This window comes from Salvelinus namaycush, chromosome 31 (genome assembly GCF_016432855.1).
Source record: "Salvelinus namaycush isolate Seneca chromosome 31, SaNama_1.0, whole genome shotgun sequence".
In the NCBI taxonomy this organism is placed as follows: Eukaryota; Metazoa; Chordata; class Actinopteri; order Salmoniformes; family Salmonidae; genus Salvelinus; species Salvelinus namaycush.
Window position 1 is genome coordinate 45,973,190 of NC_052337.1, and position 21,079 is coordinate 45,994,268.

At 45.4% G+C, this 21,079-nt stretch overlaps 1 long non-coding RNA gene across 1 annotated transcript; it reads left to right on the plus strand.

Moving 5' to 3' along the window:
• Positions 1–18,619: 18,619 nt before the first annotated feature.
• Positions 18,620–20,636, plus strand: LOC120025450. Its single transcript, XR_005473016.1, has 3 exons — positions 18,620–18,672; positions 19,727–19,858; positions 20,192–20,636. It is a non-coding gene; the product is annotated as an uncharacterized LOC120025450 (long non-coding RNA).
• Positions 20,637–21,079: the final 443 nt, after the last annotated feature.

Consider the following 21,079-nt stretch of genomic DNA (forward strand, 5'->3'; position numbering starts at 1 on the left):
GTCTGGCACTGAGGGTTGGCCTCGTCCATCAGGAGGATCAACTCCCTCTGTGCAGGGATGAGGCCTGATGCTCGGAGGATCTCCTTTCGCACAGTGACAGTAGCTGCTGGAAGAATCCCCTCACTCTGTGCAGAGACACTGGCTGTGAGGAGGATGTCCTCCCTCTCTTCAGGGATGAGGCCTGATGCTCGGAGGATCCCCTCCTTCTGTGCAGGGATGAGGCCTGATGCTCGGACGATCTCCTCCCTCTGTGCAGTGATGCTAGCTGCTGGGCGAACCCTCTCCCTCTGGGCAGGGACATTGGCTGTTTGGAGGATCCCCTCCCTCTGTGCAGGGACACTGGATGTTTGGAGGATCCCCTCCGTCTGTGCAGAGACACTGGCTGTTTGGAGGATACCCTCCCTCTGTGATGGGATGAGGCCTGATGCTCGGAGGATCTCCTTCCTCTGCGCAGTGATGCTACCTGCTGAGAGAATCCCCTCCCTCAGTGACGGGATGAGGCCTGATGCTCGGAGGATACCCTCCCTCTGTGATGGGATGAGGCCTGATGCTCGGACGATCTCCTCCCTCTGCAAAGCAACTTCGGCTGCTGTGATGATCTGCAGGTATAATATAGAGCATATAGTCATTCCCTAAAAAATCAACCACTTGGAATCTGTAACATCATTGACACATACACTGAATGTGTTAAACATTAAGAACACCTTCTCTTTCCGTGACATAGACTAATCAGGTGAAAGCTATAATCCCTTATTGATGTTAATTGTTAAATATTTTTCTCAGTGTAGATGAAGGGGAAAAGACAGGTTAAAGATAGATTTTTAGACAATTGAGACATGGATTGTGTATGTGTGTCAGTCAGAAGGTGAATGAGCAATACCAAAGATTTAAGTCCTTTTGAACAGAGTATGGTAGTAGGTGCCAGGCGCACCGGTTTGTGTCAAGAACTGCCATGCTGTTGGGTTTTTCACGCTCAACAGTTTTCCCTGAGTATCAACAATGGTTCACCACCAAGGGGGGCAACTCAATAGGAAGGTGTTCTTAATGTTTTATTCACTCAGTGTAGATCAATCCCTAGCATATACTTTCATTTGTATGTGTACTGATACTGTAAATACAAATTATATTTATGTTATCTACAATATATTGTAATACCGTAAGCCTCCCTGCTGCAGGGGCTTTTCCTCCTACAATTTTGAGCTGATTTTCTTCACTTTAGCAATATTTTGTATCTTTGTTAAATTTCACATTTATTGTGTTTGGAATGGCACTGTTACTACAGCATTTGATGTAAGTATGTAGGACAATTACCCATAATGCTCACTGACTGAACATTCAAAATTACCATGGCAATTATTGACGCATTCACATGCCATCGGAAACTTGGAACCTCAGAGTTAAAATGAATGTAAGTTATTAGTGTAGAGCATCCTTCTGGTTGATTCTGATACTTCACAAGTGGGAAACTTGAAATCATCATTCCATAACGAGTTAGCGAGTCAGAAATGTCAGAATTTCCTAGTTCCGTCTTGAAGGGCCTTCTATGATGTAGGGCAGGTCAGTAACCAAATAATTTTACTGTACCCAGTCGCACATAGACTTTTATGGTCACACAAGTTGCCACCGGTGGATTCAAAATGAGTAGCCTAACAATTATTTACATGGCCCCAGTTACATTTGCAACCAAATTATTTTTCTGTGAGAAATCAATAATAGTTGCACACATAGGGTAATAGTGAGCAATTGACAGTGAGCAATGAGCAAGATAAGCATAGACGGGAAGTTGACTATAGCTTATTATTAGTGTAAATACATTGTATTTCTATGGTTGCAGTCCTCAAAGATTGAATTGCATTGAACTGAATTAATCAGATCCAATGATTTACCGCCCGTAGGGTGGGGTACCGCTAGTCATCATCATTATAATCACCATCTCAATCATTATCACCATACCATCATAGACTGATTCTTCTGTATCTGAGACTCATCTGACACTACCTTAGATATGGCAGTCTGCAACTCAATACACTGCCCCTGCATGGTGTTCAGTGTCCCCTGCATGGGGTTAATCGACTGCTTAACATCGTTCAGCAGGATCTGAATCTCAAGCCTGCAAGAAATCAGGTGGTTCAACATACTGAGATGACGAGAGGCTTCAGACCATGCCCATTGGACCATCTTTAGGATTCTTTCTCACTTAACACCAATCGTATTAGGAATGTAACTTTGTGCAGAAGATGTTACTATAGTGTTATTTAGAAGAAGAAAAGTGTACTTTGTCAGGCGCCAAAAGGATGACGGGATGTCTCCCTGCTCCAGTGAGCTCTGCTGCCAGGTCTTGCTCACTGTTGGAGGAACGGGAGCCAAATTAGAGGAAAAATATCTATGGTTGTTCAGCAATGAAACATTCATGGCATAATGGGGATTGTCCTTCCCTGTGAAAAGAATAACAACAGCTGGGGTTTACTTTCTCACTTTTATATAATGTAATACAATCTTTAAACCCATCAGAAGTGTAGTGCTTACCTCCATGAAAATATTGGCCCCTGTTTTTTTAGGCTGCATTGTCCCAATGTTGACCACTAGTTCCAACTTGTGATGAGAAGGTCTTGATGAAATCATCAGGTCAACATTTTGTTAGACATTTCAAAGATAGCATTAACAATTGTACATGAGACAGTGCTTCCAGGTATTGAGGTATCTTTCTTCTGAGGTATGTAAAAAAAAATCTGGTGTGTGAGTACTCACATGAAAGGTATCCATGATTCTAGATTAAGCCAATCATGTATGTGATTACCATCCTATGGGTCAGCAATGGAATGATTGCTACACAGCTTTCAGGCGACTTTATGTCTTGGGCCTGGATGAATCATTGAAATACAAGTAATATTGTGAATTTGTGATGCATAATTGCCATTGTAATTTGGAATATTCCATAAAAGTTATTTGTTTTGACAGTCAAAACAACTAACTCTTACGATTAATCACTTGACTTGAGTAACTTGAGTTGACGGAAATAGCAGCTTCATATTCTGACCTAGACACTGACTTGTGCAATGCCTAATGCATAATCTATGCATGTTATTGGCCATTGGACTGCTCAGTCAAAACAACTAACTTTTATGATTAATCACTTGACTGGAGTAACTTGAGTTCGGAACTAAAACATTAAAAGTAGGCTATAGCTTGACGCATATCCAAAAGGCCTATCCAGTCGTGCGTGAAGATACCTTTAGGCAGATAAAAGCGCGGTACGGGTTGAGACACGCTCGGTAATGTGAATCTGTAACACTAATATAAAAGCACGTTTTCATTTATAATTTACACTGTAGAATGACCTGCAAGCCAATCAGAATCTAGTTTTAAACAATACCGTGGGTTCCATGGAACGTCACAAACATATTAGGCCACTTGCGTCACAGATTACAGTCACTGAACATGGGTTTAATAGCTATATTGGCTATATGTACAGTATATGCACATTGTATTGAATTGAGATTACATTTACTGCACCACTGTAATTATGTAGCCTAATCCTATGAGGATCACATGTGAAATGTCAGAATCATGCCACATGAAAACATAATTAAATTGACTGCAGATTATAAAATTCACTGTGACACAATAAACACACTGGGCATCAATGTTGTTTCCATTTCATTTCAATGAAAATACGTTGAACCAACGTGGAATAAAAGTTGAATTGATGTATGTACCCGTTGGGAAGTGATCAATTCGATAATGATTGAATACTGTCACGATCGTCTTTGGGTGAGAGATTGGACCAAGGCGCAGCGTGTGGAAAGTACATCTTCTTTTATTCAGAAGAGGGAAAAAAACACGAAACGAACACTATACAACTAAACAAACAAAATAACAAACTGACGACCGTGAAGCTATAATAACAAAATGGTGCTGACACTGACCATTACATACTGACATAGACAATTACCCACAAAACCCTAGTGCCTATGGCTGCCTTAAATATGGCTCCCAATCAGAGACAATTAATGACATCTGTCTCTGATTGAGAACCCTTCAGGCAACCATAGACACAGCTAGACTTCTATACTAAACATAAACCCAACTACTCTAATAAACCCCCTAAACCTTACAACCACCCTAGACACTACAAAAACCACATACATTCCCCATGTCACACCCTGACCTAACTAAAATAATAAAGAAAACAAAGAATACTAAGGCCAGGGCGTGACAAATACATACAGTATTACAAAGAAAGAGATTTAAAAAATTGCTTCGAAAAAGTCTCATTTCCCTGGGCCACCCTAAAATGTATGTACGTATTACTGTACATCGTTTTGCATGAAAGTGTCTGCTTTCAAATCTCTGACTCTCACACATATTTACAATCTCGCGACTTTTATTTCTGGCGCTTTCACGTTTGCGCGATTTTGTGAAGTAAATGATGCGCAGGAGAGTTCCGTGAAATCAGTGACATGGTCAAGATGGCGACATGAGAGGGTGTAACATTTCTAGCTGAGGAACAATTTTTGGGTTTTCTCACAAAGTTTATAGTTTTCGGCCCTTCCAATGAGCTTATCATATAAACTACAAGGCGAAAAGTACGGTTTACTTCACTTTTAATCATGTCAGCACAGGTAACAGCCATTTACAGTCTTTCTTTAGTTTTTCATTCTTACTCTTCCCAATTCACTTAAACTATATTTCTTTATTTCCCATGGGCTTCACCAGAGTACCCCCTAGTGGCTGGAATACACGTGTATTAAGCCCCTTACAACACCCCCAAACATTTCACTGGCCTCAAAACAAACAGAAGATGTAAGTACTGGTCATGAGAACAATGGAAAAAACTGGCCTAACAGCCATATAACTATCTAGACGTGTCCAGTCTGCCTTTATGGGCAAAGACGCAACCCCCACTAAACATTATCACACTGTGATTAGTAAAGGTAAATGAGAAAATATATACACATCAGAACATCTCTAGTTGGTATCCTGATAAGAGCTTGGCAGCCCTAAAGTGTTATAGGTTAGAATGTCTTTGGGCCTCCTCTGCCGGGCTGAACGGCAGGGCAAGGTCATGGGTGACCCCAATGAATCAGTGTCCACTTCATCATGAGATGATTGAGTCTCTGAGCCCTCAGCCTTTTCCATATTTACCTCTGTCCTCTCCGGGCTCTCTCTGAGGACTGGCTGGCAGTCCTTCACAGTGAAGTTTCTATCAGTCTGACCCCGTTCCTCACTATTATCTGATACTAGTTGTGTGCTACTCTGTCTGCTCTCTTCCTCCCTACGTGGCCTATTGATGAATACTGGATAAGAATCGTCATCTGAGCTCTCAGACTCAGCACTCTCTCCATTTTGCTGTTTTTGCTGGGGTGGTTCCCTTCTCCACAGACCTCTACTGGGTGTTTCAACAGGTTCCTCAAATGGTATGAGCATATTGCGATGCAGAACCCGGGCCCTGCCTGTACCCCTCTCGGGTTTGACCTCATAGACAAGGCTGTCATCACCTTTCCTGGTTTCCACCACATGTATTTGGTCCTCCCAGTGTGATCTTATCTTTCCCGGCCCCCCACGTTCTGACATGTTCCTCACCAGTACACGATCCCCTGAGACCAGAACCGAACTCATTTTCTTCCGATCGTAGTAGGCTTTTCCTTTTGCTGTTGATTTCTCCATGTTTCTACTGGCGATGTCATAGGCTTCAGCCATCTGTTGCTGCCACTTCTTAGCATAATCCTGGTATGATTTCTCCTGTTCCTTTATCTGTAACCCAAAGACAAGGTCAACAGGTAGCAGTGGAGCCCTTCCAAATAGCAGGAAATACAGTGAGAACCCAATAGCATCACTGGTGGTACAATTATATGCATGAATGACCTTGTTCAGATAATCACCCCAGTTGGCCTTTTTCTCTTCATCTAGTGTGCGCAACATTGACAACAGTGTATGGTTAAATCTCGGATTCCCCTGTGGATGATATGGAGAGGTTCTGGAATAGGCTATTCCCGTACAGTTCTGCAAGGCTCTGAATAACTGATTTTCAAACTCTCTTCCCTGATCATGATGGATTTTTGACACAAAGCCAAACTTTGGGAAAAAATAATCAAAAAGCTTTTTTGCTGCAGTTTTCCCTGACTTATTTCTGGTGGGGTAGACTTGTGCAAGTTTTGTAAAGTTATCTGAAATAACTCAAATGTACTCGTAGCCCCCTCTGCTTTTCTCCAAATGCACATATTCAATTGAAATCATCTGGAATGGAGCTGTAGCTCGTACATGTTGCATTGGGGCCCTAGTTATTACACTGGGTTTCTTTTGTTTGATACACTTACACACTTTGGTGATAAAGTGTTCAATGTCATGTTGCATGCGCGGCCAATAAAAGTGTTCTCGTGCTAAGTTCAACACTCTTTCTGTTCCGAGATGGGCCATTTCAGTGTGTAAGTACTTGTAAATCAGTGTTCTATACTGACTTGGTACCACAACTTGTGTCCTTTTTGCTGTTTTCCTTTGTAATAATCCATCTGGTGAGACATGGAGCCTGTTCCACTCTTGCAGTAACTGTTTGACTTTGTATTACTCTTGTTGACATTCTGTTGGTTTAGGCTTAGTCCTTTGACTTTTCAGTTCCAAGATTGTCGATACAGCCGCATCCTTTAACCTGCTGGCCACCCGCGGACATTCAGAGAGGGCTCTGTCAGTTCCCTCTTCCAGCACCACCTATGGAGCTGGGAGGTGCTGCGCTCAGGGGGGCCAGAGGAGGGGCCTTCACGTGCACCATCTGTGGCCGCAGAGGTCACACTGCCGGTCGGTGTCGGGTTGGTTCCTCTGTGGGTCGAGGCAGCAGGCAGGGCACTCTGGCGTCACGCCAGGTGAGCCTGCACCATTCTCATCCAGAGCCTTCTGTTGCACACATGTTCTTGCATGTTAACATTCCTGAGTTTTCCCCACATTCCCAGCATAAGGCACTCGTCGATTCAGGTGCGGCAGGGATCTTTATTGACAGAGCATTCGCCCATAGTTTAGGGATCCCTATTGTTCCAGTGGTTAGGCCCTTCCCAGTTCACGCTCTGGACAGTTGACCATTAGGGTCCGGGTTGATTAGGGAGGCCACTACTCATCTGGGCATGGTGATGCAGGGGGATCACGAGGAGAGAATCAGTCTCTTCCTCATTGACTCTCCTGCGTTTCCCGTGGTGCTGGGCCTTCCCTGGTTAGCTTGTCATGACCCCACTATTTCATGGCAACAGAGGGCTCTCACGAGGTGGTCGCGAGAGTGCTCGGGGAGGTGTTTAGGGGTTTCCGTTGGTGCTTCTACGGTGGAAAGTCCAGACCACGTCTCCACCATGCACATTCCTCCCGAATATTCCGATTTAGCTCTCGCCTTCTCTAAGAAGCGGGCAACTCAATTACCACCTCATCGTCGGGGGGGATTGTCCGATAAACCTCCAGGTAGACGCCGCACTTCCCAGGAGTCACGTGTATCCCCTGTCACAGGCGGAGACGGCGGCTATGGGAACATAGCTCCGAAACCCTGCGTCAGGGGTACATTCGGTCCTCCACTTCACCCGCCTCCTCGAGTTTATTTTTTGTGAAGAAGAAGGAGGGAGGTCTGTGCCCGTGTATTGACTATCGAGCCCTAAACCAGATCACTGTGTAGTACAGTTATCCGCTACCTCTCATAGCCACAGCGATTGAGTCAATGCACGGGGCGCGCTTCTTCACCAAACTAGATCTCAGGAGCGCTTACAACCTGGTGTGTATCCGGGAGGGAGACGAGTGGAAGACGGCGTTCAGTACTACCTCAGGGCATTATGAGTACCTCATCATGCCGTACGGGTTGATGAATGCTCCATCAGTATTCCAAGCCTTTGTAGACAAGATTTTCAGGGACCTGCACAGGCAGGGTGTAGTGGTGTATATTGATGACATTCTGATATACTCCGCTGCACGCGCCGAGCATGTGTCCCTGGTGCGCAGGGTGCTTGGTCGACTGTTGGAGCATGACCTGTACGTAAAGGCTGAGAAATGCCTGTTCTTCCAGCAGTCTCCTTCCTAGGGTACCGCATTTCCACCTCGGGTGGAGATGGAGAGTGACCGCATTTCAGCCGTGCGTAATTGGCCGACTCCCATCATGGTAAAGGAGGTGCAGTGGTTTCTAGGGTTTGCCAATTACTACCGAAGGTTATCCGGGGTTTTGGTCAGGTAGCGGCTCCCATTACCTCACTGCTGAAGGGGGGCCCGGTACGTTTGCAGTGGTCGGCTGAGGCGGACAGTGCTTTTGGTCACCTAAGGGCTCTGTTTACCTCGGCTCCCGTGCTGGCCCACCCGGATCCCTCTTTGGCGTTCACAGTGGAGGTGGACGCGTACAAGGCTGGGATAGGAGCCGTGCTCTCTCAGCGCTCGGGCATGCCACCAAAGCTCCGCCCCTGTGTCTTCTTCTCGAGGAAGCTCAGCCCGGCGGAGCAAAACTATGATGTGGGGGACCGGGAGTTGTTGGCTGTTGTCAGGGTGTTGAAGGCTTGGAGACATTGGCTTGAGGGGGCTAAACACCCTTTTCTCATCTGGACTGACCACCGCAACCTGGAGTACATCTGGGCAGCGAGGAGACTGAATCCTCGTCAGGCAAGGTGGGCCATGTTTTTCACACGTTTTGTTTTCACCCTTTCTTACAGACCAGGTTCCCAGAATGTGAAGGCAGACGCACTGTCCCGGCTGTATGACACAGAGGAGCAGCCCACGGATACTACCTCCATACTCCCAGCCTCCTGCCTGGTGGCGCCGGTAGTATGGAAGCTGGACGCGGACATTGAGCAGGCGTTACGTGCAGAGCCCGCTCCCCTCCAGTGTCCTGCTGGGTGTCTGTACGTAGCTGATCTATTGGGCCCACACGTCACCCTCCTCTGGTCATCCAGGCATCGGTCGGACGGTGCGCTGTCTGAGTGGGAAGTACTGGTGGCCCACCTTGGCTAAGGACGTGAGGGTTTATGTTTCCTCCTGCTCGGTGTGCGCCCAGTGTAAGGCACCTAGGCACCTGCCCAGAGGTAAGCTACACCCCTTACCCGTTCCACAGTGGCCATGGTCGCACCTGTTGGTCAATTGTCCTGCCGTCTCCTTCCTCTGCCCGGTCTCCCTATGGCCCTACAGACTGCGGAGGCCTTGTTTACACACTTCTTCCGGCACTACGGGGTGCCTGAGGATATAGTGTCTGATCGGGGTCCCCAGTTCACGTCGAGGGTCTGGAGGGCGTTCATGGAACGTCTGGGGGTTTGATATGGATTTTCACCCCGAGAGTAATGGGCAGGTGGAGAGAGTGAACCAGGATGTGGGTAGGTTTCTGCGGTCTTATTGCCAGGACCGGCCGGGGGAGTGGGCGGCGTTCGTGCCCTGGGCTGAGATGGCTCAGAACTCGCTTCGCCACTCCTCCACTAAACTCTCCCCCTTCCAGTGAATATTGGGGTACCAGCCGGTTCTGGCGCCTTGGCATCAAAGTCAGATCGAGGCTCCTGCGGTGGACGACTGGTTCAAGCACGCGGAGGAGACATGGGACGCCGCCCATGTTCACCTTCACCGGGCTGTGCTGCGCCAGAACTCCAGCGCAGACCGTCACCGCAGTGAGGCCCCGGTGTTCGCACAGGGGGACCAGGTCTGGCTCTCGACCCGAAACCTGCCCCTCCGCCTGCCCCGCCGGAACCTGGGGCCGCGGTTTGTGGGGCCATTTAAAGTCCTCAGGAGACTGAACGAGTTGAGTTACAGGTTACAGCTTCCCCCCGATTACCGTATTAACCTCTCTGGTACAAGTTGGACGGTAGCGTCCCACCTCGACACCAGCCAGTGAAATTGCAGGGCGCCAAATTCAAAACAACAGAAATCCCATCATTAAAATGCGAAAGCACACCATGTGATTATGTTAGGTCAGCACCTAGTCACAGAACCATACAGCCATTTTTCCAGCCAAAGAGAGGAGTCACAAAAAGCAGAAATAGAGATAAAATGTATCACTAACCTTTGATGATCTTCATCAGATGGCACTCATAGGACATCATGTTACACAATACATGTATGTTTTGTTCGATAAAGTTCATATTTATATCCAAAAATCTCAGTCTACATTGGCGCATTATGGTCAGAAATGCATTGTCTCAAACAAACATCCGGTGAAAGTGCAGAGAGCCACGTCAAATTACAGAAATACTCATCATAAACATTGATAAACGATACAAGTGTTAGTCATGGAAATAAAGATAATCTTCTCCTTAATGCAACCGCTGTGTCAGATTTTAAAAATGCTTTACGGCGAAAGCACACTTTGCGATTATGTTAGGTCTGCACCTAGCCACAGAAACACATACAGCCATTTTCCAGCCAAGGAGAGTGTCACAAAAGTCAGAAATAGCAATAAAATTAATCACTTACCTTTGATGATCTTCATCTGGTGGCACTCCCAGTTCTCCATGTTAGACAATAAATGTTAGTTTTGTTCGATAATGTCCCTCTTTATGACCAAATTCCTCCTTTTTGTTCACGCGTTTTGTCCAGTAATCCAGTCATAAATAATCAATAATATTTCAACCGGACAAAAGCTTCGTCAATAGGAAAGGAGAAACAAGAAAGGCGCATTCCCGATCAGGGCGCATGGCTGATGAATGGACATTTCCACTGGCCACTGATTGAAAGTGCTGTATCTCCCTCATTTTTCAGAGTAAAAGCCTGAAACAATGCCTAAAGACTGGCCACGTGTAGAGGAAGACACGGAGCTCATGAACTGGGTACTAAGTCTTTGTATGGTGGATAGGCTTACAATGGAAAAACAGCCTTTCAAAATAATAGTACTTCCTGGTTGGATTTTCCTTGTGTTTTCGCCTGCCATATCAGTTCTGTTATACTCACAGACATTATTTTAACAGTTTTGGAAACTTTAGAGTGTTTTCTATCCAAATCTACTAATTATATGTACATTCTATCTTCCGGGCCTTAGTAGCAGGCAGTTTAATTTGGGCACGCTTTTCATCCAAAATTCCGAATGCTGCCCCCTACCCTAGTGAAGTTAACCCCTCGTTCCATGTGTCTCTCCTCAGTCCGGTGGTGGCTGGCCCGTTCCAGGAGACTGAGGTGCGGGAGGTTCCTCCGCCCCTCTGGACATCGAGGGGGCCCCGGCGTATTCCATTCACTCCATACTGGATTCGAGGCGTCGGGCGAGGGGCCTTCAGTACCTCGTGGAGTGGGAGGGGTACAGTCCGGAGGAGAGATGCTGGGTTCCGGTGGAGAACGTTTTGGACCCGTCACTGCTGCAGGAGTTCCAAGGTCTTCGTCCGGATCGCCCTGCACCTCGCCCTCCGGGTTGTCCCCGAGGCCGGTGTCGGCGTGCTGCTGGAGCCGCTCGTCAAGGGGGGATACTGTCACGACTTCCACCAAAGTCGATTCCTCTCCTTGTTCGGGCGGCGTTCGGTGGTCGGCATCACCGGTCTTCTAGCCGAATGCTGCCCCCTAACCTAGTGAAGTTAACCCCTCGTTCCATGTGTCTCTCCTCAGTCCGGTGGTGGCTGGCCCGCTCCAGGAGACTGAGGTGCGGGAGGTTCCTCCGCCCCTCTGGACATCGAGGGGGCCCCGGCGTATTCCATTCACTCCATACTGGATTCGAGGCGTCGGGCGAGGGGCCTTCAGTACCTCGTGGAGTGGGAGGGGTACGGTCCGGAGGAGAGATGCTGGGTTCCGGTAGAGGACGTTTTGGACCTGTCACTGCTGCAGGAGTTCCAAGGTCTCTGTTCGGATCGCCCTGCACCTCGCCCTCTGGGTCGTCCCCGAGGCCGGTGTCGGCGCGCTGCTGGAACCGCTCGCCAAAGTCGATTCCTCTCCTTGTTCGGGTGGCGTTCGGTGGTCGGCATCACCGGTCTTCTAGCCATCGTCGATCCACTTTTCATTTTCCATTTGTTTTGTATAGTTTTCCTACACACCTGGTTTTCATTTCCCTCATTAATTATTGTGTATTTACACAGAGGTTGGCTATTTAAAGAGTGAATGGCGGGTGGAGGAATTGACTAACATATCTATGGATATAGCAACCTAAAGCCTCTTTTCATCTGTCTAATGGGTAGGCCTACCTCTTATTTCTTAAATAGGAAGAAATAGGCTCCAACACATCCCTAATTAAAATTAAGACGTTTATCTTCTTTGGGATAGGGGGCAGTATTTTCACGTCCGGATGAAAAGCATGTCCAAAGTAAACTGCCTGCTACTCAGGCCCAGAAGCTAAGATATGCATACCATTAGTAGATTTGGATAGAAAACACTCTGACATTTCAAAAACTGTTTGAATCATGTCTGTGAGTATAACAGAACTTATTAGGCAGGCGAAACCCCGAGGTCAAACCATTCAGATTTTTTTTTTTTTGAGGTCACTCTCTTTTCAATGGGATTTCATTGGGAATCCAGATTTCTAAGGGACTTGCTTGCAGTTCCTATCACTTCCACTGGATGTCAACAGTCTTTAGAAATTGGTTGAGGTTTTTCCTTTGAGCAATGAAGAAGTAGCACTGTTCAGAATGAGGCTCGAGGGAAGTGTACTCTTTGTTAGAGGGGCATGACCTGAAAGCTCGCTACACTTTGTTTCCCTCCGGTATTGAACACAGTTTATCCCGTCTTAAATTTTATCGATTATTTACGTAAAAAAATACCTAAAGTTGTATTAGGAAAGTTGTTTGAAATGTTTGGACAAAGATTACAGGTAACTTATGAGATATTTTGTAGTCATGTTGCGCGAGTTGGAACCGGTGTTTTTCTGGATCAAACGCGCCAAATAAATGGACATTTTGGATATATATCGACGGAATTAATCGAACAAAAGGACCATTTGTGATGTTTATGGGACATATTGGAGTGCCAACAGAAGAAGCTCGTCAAAGGTAAGGCATGAATTATATCTTTATTTCTTTTCTTTATTGAAATATGATTGTCTGTGTTTGTTTGCTGGGGTGCTGTCCTCAGATAATAGCATCGTTTGCTTTCGCCGTAAAGCCTTTTTGAAATCTGACACGTTGGCTGGATTCACAACAAGTGTAGGTTTAATTTGGTGTATTGCATATGTGATTTCATAAAAGTTTTGTTTTTATAGTAATTTATTTGAATTTGGTGCTCTGCGTTTTCACTGGATGTTGGCCAGGTGGGACGGTACCAGAGAAGATAACATCTACGAAATCAAAAACTGAGTTTAAATGTATTTGGCTATGGTGTATGTAAACTTCCGACTTCAACTGTATACGGTGTATACACCCAGGCCTCCCGGGTGGCGCAGTGGTCTAGGGCACTGCATCGCAGTGCTAGCTGCGCCACCAGAGTCTCTGGGTTCGCGCCCAGGCTCTGTCGCAGCCGGCCGCAACCGGGAGGTCCGTGGGGCGACGCACAATTGTCATAGCGTCGTCCGGGTTAGGGAGGGTTTGGCCGGTAGGGATATCCTTGTCTCAGTATGTAAAAATGTAATAAAAATGTATGCACTCTACTGTAAGTCGCTCTGGATAAGAGCGTCTGCTAAATGACTAAAATGTAAAATGTAAATGTAAATTCAGCAAAAAAAGAAACGTCCTCATTGTCAACTGCGTTCATTTTCAACAAACTTAACATGTGTAAATATTTGTATGAACATAGCAAGATTAAACAACTGAGACATAAATTGAACCAGTTCCACATAAATGGAATAATGTGTCCCTGAACAAAGGGGGGGTGAAAATCAAAAGTAACAGTCAGTATCTGGTGTGGCCACCAACTGCATTAAGTACTGCAGTGCATCTCCTCCTCATGGACTGCACCAGATTTGCCAGTTTTTGCTGTGAGATGTTACCCCACTCTTCCACCAAGGCACCTGCAAGTTCCCGGACATTTCTGGGGGGAATGGCCCTAGCTCTCACCCTCCGATCCAACAGGTCCCAGATGTGCTCAATGGGATTGAGATCCGGGCTCTTTGCTGACCATGGCAGAACACTGATATTCCTGTCTTGCAGGAAATCATGCACAGAACGAGCATTATGGCTGGCGGCATTGTCATGCTGGAGGGTCCTGTCAGGATGAGCCTGCAGGAAGTGTACCATATGAGGGAGGAGGATGTCTTCCCTGTAATACACAGCGTTGAGACTGCCTGCAATGACAACAAGCTCAGTCCGATGATGTTGTGACACACCGCCGCAGACCATGGCGGACCCTCCACCTCCAAATCGATCCCGCTCCAGAGTACAGGTCTCGGTGTAACGCTCATTCCTTCGACGATAAACGTAAATCCGACCATCACCCCTGGTGAGACAAAACCGTGACTTGTCAGTGAAGAGCACTTTTTGGCAGTCCTGTCTGGTCCAGCGACGGTGGGTTTGTGCCCATAGGCGACGCTGTTGCCGGTGATGTCTGGTGAGGACCTGCCTTATAACAGGCCTACAAGCCCTCAGTCCAGCCCCTCTCAGCCTATTGCGGACAGTCTGAGCACTGATGGAGGGATTGTGCGTGGGAAACATGGGAAACAGTGTTTAAACCCTTTACAATGAAGATCTGTGAAGTTACTTGAATTCTCTTTGAAAGACCGGGTCCCTAAAAAGGGACGTTTCTTTTTTTGCTGAGTTTATATATATATATATATAGTATTTATGATTTTATATGGGAATCAAAAAGCTTTCATGAATGTTCACCATGTGCTGATGTGCTCAGCACTGTCAACAGACCCCATTATGACATCACAATGTAACGGAAGCCTTGCCATCATATCATGGCTGGTTCCATCTGACAAGCAAGATTTCATTTCCACTCATTTCATGATAGATCTCTCACAGAGATAGGTTAAGTTCTTATTTTGAGAGTGTTAATATTTATCATCAATGGCTTATCGAGGAATTTTGATTTTCAAGTGAGTTTGACAAACTCCAGAAGGAGAATTCTCAGATGAAGAGCGTCATCGAAAACTTGAGGAAGCAAAACATGGCTTTAAACCAACAGGATGACCAGGACAAGTTTTCAAGTTTTGTAAGGCTCATCAATTTTTCAAACGTTTTTCAAAAATATCACTGTTAATTTTGTGGTTTCATAGACATACAGTAGGCCTACATCCATAAAATCTTTAGCATAAAAGCTTTTTATGACACACTGTAGAAACTATTTTGCCTACTTCACTTCTGCTATTCATTTCATACTGTCCCATTGTGATCCAGGGCTATCAGGAGAGCTACCCAATCCCAGAGGGCCATCGTGGCTTCATCAGTGATGCCAGACTTCTGCAGATGCAGAGAGCTGAGAGAGAGGCCATGGAAGTAAAGCAAAGAAAGATAAGTGCTATCCATGAGAATTATGTCCGGACTGCTCTCATCGGGGTTGGCAGCACCTTCGCGCACCACTTCGTCCCCTCTATTCAGTGCATTCCGCGCCCGACAGCTCCACCGAGGCCTTTGCCACGAAGGCTTGAACACATAGCTCTGGCCCCACTGAAGAACATGGTGGGGGTGGACGGAGCCCAAGTTCGACCCGGATCTCACTCTCTGGAGTCCATCCAGGTAAATAAGTCATTCAGCAGCAGTAGCGTGTTCCCGTCCCTCCCACTGGAGCTCCCTCCAAGAGGGGCAAGAAGAAGAAGGGCAGGCGGGGAGTCAAAGCCCTGAAAGTCCAGTCGGACCAGGGCTGTGCTGACAACAACGGACCCATTGACCTGATTGAGGAGGTGACGGACATCGAGACTCCCCTGAATGAGGATGCCTGGAAGGTAGGATGGACTTCGAATTTATAGTAAATGTGAAAAATTGCAGTTCAGAATTATACTTGGACTGATAAATTGCCAAAACAGATAGTGGTTCCATGTCTTAAAATCAAATCAAACTTTGTCACGTGCACCGAACACAACAAGTGTAGACCTTACCGTGAAACCAACAGTGCAGTTCAAGAAGAGTTAAGAAAATATTGACCAAATACTAAAGTAAAAAATAATAATATTTAAAGTAACACAATGACATAACAATAACGAGGCTATATACAGGGGGTATCGGTACCGAGTCAGTGTGCGGGGGTACAGGTTAGAAAGGATACTCTCTTTGACAGCATGATAGAATAGATCCTAGAATACAGGATCTCTGTGTATTAGTTTATGTATATACAAGTTCTATATGTATTTCTATGATGGGAGCATTCTTTTCTGGTCTACGCCAAAGGTGGTACATGAGGTGAAGGCCATGGGCAGGAGAAGTTTGGGCTCGGCCATGTCCATGGGGGAAATAGCCACCAGCTCTCTGGGAAGCCTGAGCTCAGGGGATATGAACACCCCTGCGGAGGTCCGTGACTACCTGGATGTCGGGACCCCGGTCAAGTCGCGTGACAGCCCAACCAGGCCTGCTCCCCCTCCTACCAAGCCCAGGAGCAAACTGCCTCGGCCTATAAGGTTCCTTAGCCTGCCAAAGGCTGCCACCGGCTCAGGTCAGTCCCTCTCATGTACTCACACTAATGTAAATTAGACAGGGAGACGAAGCTAGGTAGATTGATAGAAAAACAGTAGGAAGCGAAGGGACACAAATGGCTTTAGCCCAGGGCTAAGACATTTTTCCACACTTGCTTTGCCTGTTTCACAGTGAGATAACCTTTACTCAAGGTTAATTGGACCCTGCTTCTGAGCAGGGGGAGCACCAAAAAAATGTGTGCTAAATTTAAAATGATATCATAATGAATTAAGATGTTCTAGTGTTAAAAGCTACAAACAGATATGGAAATTAGTAAATGCATACAGTTCACAGAGAGATGGATGTCTGCTGTCAACCCATAGACAAGAAGGCAGCCAGTGAGCCAAAGGGCCAAATGAAGAATAGTCAGGACCAGGCCAGATTGCAGCCCCTGTCCAACCCAGAGCAGGCCCTGACTAAGACCTTCAAGCTGCTCCACTCTGCCTCTGATGACTGGTGAGCATTCACTGTAGACAAGACCAATGGAGCTAGGCTAAAGGAAGCACAGTGTAGTGTCCTTGGAAATGTAGATTTGAGCTACAGAGCGTAGAAACTTCTGAAATTAAGAGACCAGAGTCCTAATTGATGAACATCATTATAATGTTTTTGGAAAATGTTGTAGAAATTGCTTACGTTTCTTTCACTGAATTGCAGGGAGAAGAAGATCGAGGGCTTGACCTCTCTCCGTGTGATGGCTCAGAACCACATGGACATACTGATGCCTAAACTCCATGATATCTGCCTTGCCATTATAAATGAGGTAGCTGTATTCATTCACTGCCCTATTCATTCATCTGCACAAATCTGCTACATTTGGAGAACAAGTCAAATGATTGTGTCACGTTTCTGATGTTCGTGGGTTGTACTGCTCAACATTAATAGCTGGTCCTGTGCGTGTTATTATGATTCAGGTGAAGAACCTGCGCTCTGCAGTGTCCTGTGCTGCCATGGCCACACTGGGTGACATGTACGTTCACCTCCAGAGGGCCATGGACAGTGAGGTGGAGGGGACGGCACGCGTGCTGCTGCACAAAGCCAGCGAGGCCAACACCTTCATCCGGCAGGGCGCCAACTTTGCCCTGGGTCACATGGTGCAGAGCTGCACCCCTACCCGTGTCATGAATGCCCTGCTGGTCGGTGGGCTGAGGTAAAGAGGGAGAGGGGTCAATTAACACTCACTAAGGGGTAGATCCGGACTTCCACAAATTATCCCATTATCCAAGCCTCGAAATCGAGAAGATTGAAATACTGCTAGTTTTTAATTAACTGCCTTTTTCATCAGCATGCTAGGTTATTCCACAACACTTCCGGCAGCAACTCACCCCAACGTTAGATGTCACATTTTAATGGAATCACATTTTTTTTGTTATGTCTTATACCTCCTTGTGTTGTGTACTTCTTATTTTACCAATGCGTTATTTAGATTATTTTTAGCCATTGGTGGAGAGGTACTGTCTACTGATGTGTGCTAGCCTTTGGGGAGTAACAAGTCATTTATAAACATTTATAAAGTATATATAGTGAACACTTTAGATTAGGGGCTATTCGTGAGGCACTGAGGTATTAGTAAGTGCATGTACTCACATTCATAAATGCACTCATTAATAAATACACCATTCGTGACATTTATAAATACATTTAAAAATATGTATATAAATGGTGAGTCAAACCATTAATCAACCATTAACAAATGCCTTGACAACACCTCCTTTATAACTAGTTTATAGTACATTAGTAGTACATTATTAATCATTTATAAATTGTGAACATACTATGATCAAACACCTTATTAATTATCTGATAAATCATGAACAAATCATTTAAAATAGCGTTTATAAATGTGTAAATAACTATTTATAGATTTCTTATTGACATTTACAAATGTAGGAATAATGAATGGTAAGTAAACTCTTTACAAACAGTTTATAAATGGTATATTAAGGGACCTTAATATAAAGTCTTACCGAACATTTTGATCCATCGATGAGACTTCATCAATACAATCCATTATCATTTGTCTCCTAACTCATGTATCTCTATGACATGTAACTGATGTGCTCTGTTTTTCCTTCCTCAGCCACCGTAACGCTGCGGTGAGGAGCTGCACTGCTCAGCACCTGGAGAGACTGGCTGAGGTCATGGGGATGGCTCATCTCCTGTCGGGGAAGAAAGACCTCACTGACCGCTTCTTGATTGCCGTCAGTAAACTGGCTGTGGACCCTGCACAGGAAGCCAGGTGGGAAGTTCCTCCTGTAAAGTAGCTTGCTTCAACATAACAGTTAAGGCCGGGATTCAATCCATGGCTCGCTATAGCACTAGATCGCCGACAATGCAGCTTTTAAAGGTAATTTACTCGAGTCAACATCTGCAGCGTTTACCACGAATACAAATTGAAATTGCCTTTAAAAGCCACATTGTCTACAGCATCTATGCTAAAGGGTGTCATGGATTGAATTGCAGATTTGAGGTATTCCAAAACAACCACAGGTTCTCTTGGAGGGGAATAGTAATTGAAAACAAAAAGGAAAAATTATAAACACAAATAAGTGCTACGTGGCATAGAAAAATCCAAGTCCAGGCACTCATGTGGGTTTGAAAGTTAAAAAGCCAAAAGCTTAGCCAAAGCCAAAGGCCGGCAGGGATGTTCTTCTCCCATCGCCAACGAGCGACCTCCTGTGGTGGGCGGGGTGCAGTGCACGCTGACATGGTCACCAGGTGTATGGGGTTTCCTCCGACACATTGGTGCAGCTGGCTTCCAGGTTAAGCGGGCATTGTGTCAAGAAGCAGTGCGACTTGGCTGGGTTGTGTTTCGGAGGACGCACGACTCTCGACCTTCGCCTCTCCAGAGTCCTTACGGGAGTTTCAGCGATGGGACAAGATTGTAACTACCAATTGGATACCACGAAATTGGGGTAAAAATGTCAAATGTAAATGAGTCCAAATAGTCAGTACCTGATTCAGTTTCCTTCCTTCTGTTTGGTGCCTAATGAAGACAACCCTAGTTGATCACAATGGTCGGCCTGAGCCAAGCGCTGTGCAGATTCGCTAAGATTTTCATAATAACTAACGGTTAATACCCAGGTGTTAGATAGTTGAGATGATTTGTAGATCAGGTAATGCGGTGCATTACTCAAACCGACCCTCTTGCAAATTCTACCTAATGTATGTCTTATTTTGATGGGATATTTTTTCTCAGGTTGCCATCAATTGAGTACTGTTTTTAATCACAGACAGCAGAAATGATTTGATATGTTGCACGTTTAAGATGGTATTAATATCTTTGTCCACAGGCATCATGGTCGCAATATCTTGAGAAACGTGGCCACCAATGGCGACTTTGCTAAAATGTGGGACAAATTCGCTCCGAGGAAAGAGCGAGAATCCTTGAGGGAGGTCATCTCAAAGGTTAACCTCAAAGAAAGGTACATTCTCTCTGGATGATTTGAAGAAGTGTGACAAATGAGCTGATATGATTACAGAAATCCAATACTACTGGGCACAGACATCAGTTCAATGTCTAGTTTTGATTTAAATTTGGGAAATCAACCAAAATGTGAAATCAACCAAAAATGTTGGTTAAAGGTTGGGTGAAAAAAATCCAATTGTGTTTTCCACGTTGATTCACCGTCATCACATAGATTTTATTGTTGTTGAAATGAGGTGGAAACAACGTTTATTCAACCAGTTTTGGCCCAATGCGATGAATTTAATATACTGTAAGATTATATCTTTCTGTCTTTTCTCTTTTTCAACAGGAATATCTGAATAATCCCCAATTTGACTATATATTTGTATCTAAATATTTGCACATTTCCCAACCTGACTATTTTCCCCTCCAGTCCCCAAACTCCAATATTTTCGCTCATTTTAAGAAATTTGACACTATCATCCAAACCCCCATGTAAATACATCTTTAAACTGCATTGAATCCTTGTCCAAGTCCTGAATCCACTATAAGGCAATATGAACCACATTCAAAGCACTAAATTACCTTTCCTCAAAGCTCCTATCTGATCTACCAGCTCAATAGTGGTCTACTGAAACCATACTCACCATCTCAGGGGGTGCTCAGATCATCAACCACTGACCTCCACACCATCCTCAAAACCAGCAGTCCTCTTTTGGAGGCAGATTGGTCAGTGCTCCTGTATGGCACCAACATTGTGGATTTTCATCCAATACTTCTGGACTATGAGAACATTCTTTGGACAATAAAATTTGGTAAAATGGAAGCTGGCTCCAGTCTCAGTTTTATCTTACAAGACAGTGAGAGGATGTGTAACAACAATACCTGTGGTTTAACTTGATGATCAGGGCCAGATTACCGAATGGTCACGCAGGGCACCTGCCCTGTGGGCCCCGACCTCCAGGGAATATCATCATAACATCCAAAACTAAAAGTATAGTGGATGTATATTACAGTATGTGGACATTGTACAATTCGTGAGCTCGTTTCATAATTTGTAGCCATGTTTAATATAAATTTGTGCTCATTTTGTAGAAATTCGTGAGCATTTAAAAAAATGTAGTGGGGATGTTTTATATCAATTTTCTTACTGGTGCTCTTCCATGCCGTCCCTAGGAGGGGTGCGTCACTTGAGTGGGTTGAGTCACTGACGTGATCTTCCTGTCTGGGTTGGCGC